Source organism: Myiozetetes cayanensis, unplaced genomic scaffold (assembly GCF_022539395.1).
Source record: "Myiozetetes cayanensis isolate MyiCay16 unplaced genomic scaffold, myiCay2020 scf2-11, whole genome shotgun sequence".
Lineage (NCBI taxonomy): Eukaryota > Metazoa > Chordata > Aves > Passeriformes > Tyrannidae > Myiozetetes > Myiozetetes cayanensis.
The window spans coordinates 90,898,351-90,905,580 of NW_026087411.1; positions in this window are offsets into that span (position 1 = coordinate 90,898,351).

Consider the following 7,230-nt stretch of genomic DNA (forward strand, 5'->3'; position numbering starts at 1 on the left):
GCACCTTTTTGGATGAGGAAAAAGATTTAGTAATGAATGATACAGAAGGGGCTAAAGTGCTCAATACTATTTTTTTGTCTCATTCTTCACAGTCATAATTGGCTTCTAGCCTTTCTCATGTACAGTCTGAGAAAACAGAATCATAGTGTATAAAATAGTTTGGGTTAGAAGGGACCTTTAAAGGTCATCTAGTCCAGCACCCCTACAGTGAGCAGGGACATCTTCAACTAGATCAGGTTGCTCAGAGCCTCATCCAACCTGCCTTGAATGCTTCCAGGGATGGGACATCTACCACCCCTCTGGGGAACTTGTTCCAGTGTTTCACCACCCTCACTGTGAAAAATTTCTTCCTTATATCTCATCTAAATCTACCCTTTCTAGTTTAAAACCACTGCCCCTTTTCTTATTGCAACAGATCCTCCTAAAAAGTCTGTTCCCATCTTTCTTTTAAGTACCCTTTAATTGCTGAAAGACCACAATAAAATCTCCCCAGAGCCTCCTCTGCTTTAGGTTGAACATCCCCAACTCTCTCAGCTTGTCTCCATAGGAGAGGTGCTCCAGCCCTGCTGATCATCTTCATGGTCTCCTCTGGAATTGCTCTAATAAGTCCATGTCTTTCCTGTGCTAAGAACTCCAGAACTGGATGCAGTTTTCCAGGTGGGGTCTTCCAGAGTGGAGTAGAGGGGCAGAATCACATAACTTGACCTGCTGACCACTCTACTTTTGATGCAGCTCAGGACACAGTTCCCTTCTAGGCAGTGAGTGCACATGGCCAGCTCATGTCCAGCCTCTCATCCACCAACATCCCCAAGTCCTTTTCAGCATGATGGTTCTCCATCCATTCTCAGCAGGGCTGCTATCAATCCCTTCATTCCCCAACTCTTACTGATACCAGAGGTTGTCCCAGTCCAGGTGTGGCACCTTGCACTTGGCCCAGTTCCTTGTCCAGGTCCCCTGGCACATCAGCTTCACCACGCAGCTTGCTGTTTCTGCAAACTTGCTGGGATAGAGGAGGACAACTGGCAGTGGGGAGCAACAGGTTAGGTGCCACTTAGAGAAGCTGGTAGTAGTGAGATACATGGAGCTGTATGAGATTCATTCAGTGGTGTTGAAATAGCACACTGTTATGAGGAGGTTGACTATCATCTGCAGAAAGAAGATGACAACTGGAGAAATTCCCTGCCAGCTGGAAAAAATCGGAAGTAATGCTTATCTTCATGAGAAGTAGAAACACCTTGGGAACAATAGGTTGATCAGCCTCACCCCAGTGCCTGGAAAGATCTTAGAGCTTGTTTCCTTGCAATCTATTTCTAGTTACTTGAAAGACAAGAAGGAAATAATGAACAGGCAGCCTGCAAACCTGCTTCATCAACATGATTGTGATTAGTTTAGCAGGTGCTGATAAATTAAGGTGAAGAGCTGAACTGAAGGGTTTTAATCCAGAGGAGATTTGAGAATCTTGAGGACTGAGCTAAGAGAAGACTCACAAAATTCAACAAAAAGAAGTGCAAAATTCTGCTCCTGGGGCAAAATAATCCCATAATAATAATAGATTGGGAAGTAACTGAATGTAGAGCAGCCTGCTGAAAAGAATTTACAGTGTATGTGGCATCGTGTCACAGTCATACTACAGGTTTATACTAAGGTTAAAAGGAGTCTTTCATCTCTCCTCAAAAAATATGGGAGACAACTGGTCATGGCTTTAGGGATCTCAATGTGAAAGAGACCTACTTGGTATCTTGCATTTTTTTTTTACTTCCTGTAAACTTCTTAGCTTTTGAAAGTTTAGTTCTTATCTAAATAGTTATCATTTCTAACTTTGCATTTAATATCCACATTTAAAAAATGGGTAATTATTTTAATTTACATATTTAAGCATGCCTCTAAACTTGCAAACTAAACAGTTTTGAGATTCAAAGACCAACACATGAATGCAAAAAATTAAAAGTCTCCATCCTCTGAAAAAGAGGTTTGGACTAGACTAAATCCCAAACTTTGGGAAGTGCTTGATGAAGTATTATTGGTTGAGGCTGCCAGATACGGTTATAACATCTAAATAGTTTAGACAGTTGAGTTGCTGCGCTTGTCCCTCTTACCATGCTACTTAATTTATTAATATAGAGGTAGAAAAAGAGGCTGAAAAGGCCCAGCAAAGAAAATAAATCCTAGTAGGCAACATGGAAAAAGGAAGCTTTAAAAAATTTTTAAAAAAGGAAAAAGCAAGTCTGTAGACCAGTGCAACATCTGAAGTATAAAAGACTTCACATTTATGTGTGGAAAAAAAATTATTTATTTTTTTTTTATGAACAGTAAAAGTGATCTGGCATGATGAAACAGTTTCAGGTCATGACATCATGTGACCCAGACAAATTACACTTAATGGTCCAAAAGAAAGGAGCCAGAAAGCTCTGTGAACACCATACAGTTTAATGAATTATACATTAGGAGTTAATCTTTAAAAGTAGGAAAAAAAAACCTCTGGAAGTCATCTGCTCATATAGATCTAACATTTAGATATGATTAAATGGGTAGAAAGGAGTATCAGGACCAGCAACAGCAGCTTAGCATGTAACTGACCAGCTCGGAGTGACTAACTATATACTCACACTTCAGGTTCAAAGGACAGTCTTAACACTGGTCAGAGTCATAAAAAACAACCCCAAAGGAAGCCTAGTGATGTAAAGCTTGAAATGCACACTCTATCCAGCTAGCCAGAGAGAAGCTATGGCGGTTATTTATCCATAACAAGTAATAGGTTGTTGTACTTCCTGGTGTAAGTATTTCAGACCTGCGGAAAAGAGCATGGGATAACACGGCTGCTATAAGATGAAGTCAGGCTGCTTCCCTGAGGCTGAAAATTAAACATTGGAGCAGTTCATCAGAAGAGGTGGGGGAATGTTAAGCTCTCACAGAGATACTGGATTTAATTTTAAAAGCCAGCCATTGATCCACCTCCTGGGAGCAATTCTGTAGTCAGTGTTCGGAGCAAGCCTGCACAGGTCACCATGTGGTCCCATGGCAGCACTTGACTTTCTCTGTGCTAAGCTGCACTGTCATAATGACATGATACATCAAGGTCAGGGTCCTCAGTGCATGTCCTGTCACAGCCTATGCCCAGATCTTGGATGGAAGCCCAGTATGGGCCAGTGTCTCTGGAGCTACCACAGCAAGACACGTCCTGCTTTGGAGCTATACAATTGTTAATGTTAGCCCTGCAGGGGCTAGTTCTAGCCTGTTTCAGACACACTTGGTTTGGAGTCATTATAGACTTGTTCTGAATTTCCTCTTACCACTCTCATTCATATTAGTCTTTGGACAAAAGAACTTCTGAGACTAAAAACTTACCCCTTATCTCCCACTGCATACATGGCCAAAAGAAAAATACTCAGGTTGTATGTTAAAACAAGTGACCCCTCCTCTCCCACACTAACTGAATGCTTTTGCAGAGTTGTTGTGACTGACTGTTGGCAGGCAGCTGAAAATACTCCTCCTGTGACTGTGAAAAGGAGAGTGAAAACCACCACTTTAATGATTACCAACAAGATTAGACAACAATAAAAGGAGATAATTAAAATAATTTAAAGGGAAGTTATGAAATGTAATTCCCAAACCTTTCTCTCCTCTCTTCTGGACTAACAAATATTTCTGGTTGTCCATGTCTGTGTGGCTGTGCTAGGTCATTATTGACATCACTAGCAAAGGTTTCTGATGAAGTGGTTTTGGCAAACCTAGAGGTAAATAACATGGTTTAACTGACATTGCATGCACTGAAGGCCAGCTGACACATATAGTTCAGTTCTTATCTCCACAAATCCAGGGGGTGGACACATCTGAAGCACACTGGGATGGACCTACAGCATGTACTCCTGACCTGGGTCTGGGACACTGCTGTTATGCCCAGCCATGCCAGGGCTAATGCTGAGAAATTAATGGTGAGGAAATTAGTGTTTGCATCTGTGCTCTAGCCTGTTTAAAGAAATAAATGCATGTAAAGCTGTAGACAGGGTATCTCAGCAGCACAAAAGAGCATCAACACTGCTCTACTAAATTACAGTGCTGTAAAAATATTCAGTGTGGCTTTGGATTTGAATTCTCTTGTTGCAAGCAGAGGACTCAAACTTAAAATGTTGTTCTGGATAGCAGCCTTATTAGTAGGGAAATATGTGCTGTGAATGTAATGTTAGTGCTACCCAGATGTCCCTTTTGCCTTAGTCTTCCATTCTGTAAGTGCTTAATACTAACATAACATCAGAAATACATGAGAAATAGCTTAAGAACCTGATTGATAAAAGAACATACCAATACATCAATTTTTGATAGTAGATGAAGCTCAGAAACAAGAAAAAGAAGCAGAAGGCTAAGCAGAGGTTTTATAAGAATAGAGTCCATTCTGCCATATCAAAACCAGAAAGTGAAATATTATTTCACTTTAGTTGCTTTATAAATAAAATGATTCCTGGGATACTGGAAATTTGCAGAAATTAGCAGAACGCAAATGAGCAGAAAAAGGGTAAAGGATTCAACCAAATAAGAGGTAAGCAGACTCTGGAAAAGGAGGTGTGGGGTTCTTGCCACCAGCTGGTCAATTCTGAAGAAGTGATGCCTTTCATAGACCATACATGTGAGGAGATAAACTGCAGTTTTCTGGAAAATGTGAACAAAACATGCCTGCCCAGATATGTAAGCATCAAATCCTTTGAGATGTTTGGGTGCTCGTAACAAAGTCAGACAAGCATCTCACCAGTCTACCCCAGAAGTTTCCAAAAGAAGTGATGACCACATCATTTCCACTTATTATTTGACAATCTGATAAAATGAAAGAAATCACAAAAGATGTAAAATTAAAATTTATAGTGCTTCAAGGCTATTTTTCATTTGTACAAACCCTCTTCCCCAAACAAATAGATTTTCTTAAAGTCCCCCAACTCCCCAACTTTTAAATTTGCTTTTAATCTTTACAAACTCATTACAAGAAACTAATTTCCTGTGGCTCAGAAATCACAAAATAAAAGCAGAACATATTAACATGTCTCTGCAGTTATTTCTGTCTATCATCCCCAAAGACTAATCAGTGTATACTTTACATGCTCATCCCAGACAAAGATGCACTTCATCAACTATGATAAATATGAAAATCAGCTTGAGATGGTTATCTATGCAGGGATTCAATCTAAGATAAAGGTATCAAAATTAATAGGTGACTATAGGCACACCAAGTGTCTCATTCCTCATTAGGGTCAGTGGAGGTATAGTTGTAGAGAAAGCACCTAATCCTTCAGTAGAGACCTTCAATGAAATTCAGCTGCCTAGATGCTGATGTCAAGCATCGTTTCAGTTGAGGTATAGTACAATGTCTGGTTTCCAGTTGCTTTTCCAGAGGAATGCAAGTCTCATATAATCTCTCTCTCAGTAGGTATCTTTCACTTCCTGGTGTGTCTGAACTGGCACTAGGGGACTACACAGAGAGAGCTGAATCCTGCCCACAATGCTTATTCAGCTAACTCACTCCATTGGCTGCAATGGAAACTTCAACACATACAGCCTAAATGGGAATCTTGAACAGAATCCTTTCTCCTAAAGCTGTGACAGAAACTCTGTAGGTGATAAGAAGCTTGTTCTGTACATCAGACTATTTGCTATTAGTTGACATGGATAGGTGAATTATAATTACATTATTTCAGCAGAAAAATTAAGACTAAGTGAGATGCAATTGTGTAAATAAGTAGTCTTGGTTGGTATATATCTCATGTTTTATTTTAGGTGTTAGAGGTTTCAGAAGCTTATAGATTAAATAGAGTTGATGTAGCAGAACAAAGTAGGATAACTCAGGTTGTAGAGATCTCAGGAGCCTATAGTCCTCTTCTGCAAGGTTGACTGAGGTCTGAACAGGGTGCTCATGTCATTATTTCAGCCAGATCTTGAGAAGCTCCATGGATGGAGATTGCATGACCTTTTGGGGCATTCTGTTCCAAATGAAATGGAACTCCAAAGAGAATTCACACACTTTGTGCACACCTTTGAGAGTGTTACTTGGAACTTAATTTTCAGGAACACGTAGGGGTTGCATGCAATTCTGAAGAGGCTGAGTAGGAGGAAGAAAAGGATTTAACAAGGTGTCCATAGAAATTGGCAAATCATGAGCAGTTTTGCAGTAAGTATCATTAATAAGATCACTCTGAATGCCATGCTCCTGTTACGGGACGAGAGATGGGAACAACCTCACAACAGATCAAGTTATGTGTAGTTATGCTGGACTCCATCTTTGCCCCACAGTTAGGACTTCCTGGTGTCCATTCCACTGCTCTCAAGAAATTAGATTACAGATACAGAAAAGTAATGTGGGGGTAGAAGAGTGAAAGAGGAAACTAAACCCAAAAGCTCTTACCAACAATATTTAGAAAAAAATGGGTCTTGGACTCTCTGGAGCCAACTAAAGCAATCCACTTAACAAAGAAGTCATTACACCATAACTGGGGAACATATATGGGCTTACAGTAATGTCCTCTGTGATGCAAATCTTATTCATCTGCAGGTGCATTAGATCTTTTCTAATGACAGTAGGTTTCATTAAAGATGTCTGAAGTGCGTTTTCAGCAAGGACAGTGACACTTAAACACTACCAAAAGGCTTTCTGATAGAGGAACAGGTATTTCCCATCTCACCCTACAGCTGTCATGTTTAAATTTGCTTATATAAGGTCAGACAAGTATATGGAAAAAAGCCCCTAGTACCAAGATATTATACTTAAATGCATTAAAGGAAGTAGTTTATCCAGATAATGAATTGTGGAGATGGGTTCATGACCAAATAACCAGGAACTTTAGAAATAATTTAGTCAGTTCGAGAAACAAATTGGTTTTGGCACTTCACACCATTGTGTAATGGATTGTTTAATTAAAAATTAAGAAACTTGTCCAGCCTCTGTGTTTCCTGGCTCTGACTTAGCTAGGTCTGTTATACAACCTTTCTTTTATGAGAGCAAATTACATTCTGTCTGTGAACTCTGGAAACTTTTCACTCTCATTTCAGCTGTGGAGACAGAAACAAGGTCACCATCCCCTATCCTTTTCTAATGGCTGAGAGTCAGAGGAACATGGAAAACACAAAAACTTCCAGGTCATGTTCCTTTCTCCTCTGCTACAACACCTTAAAAAATAATGGAATTTTTGGAAACTTTCACATAGGGCATGAAAATTGTCAACATGCATAAGAAATAGGTTTTTTCTTAGG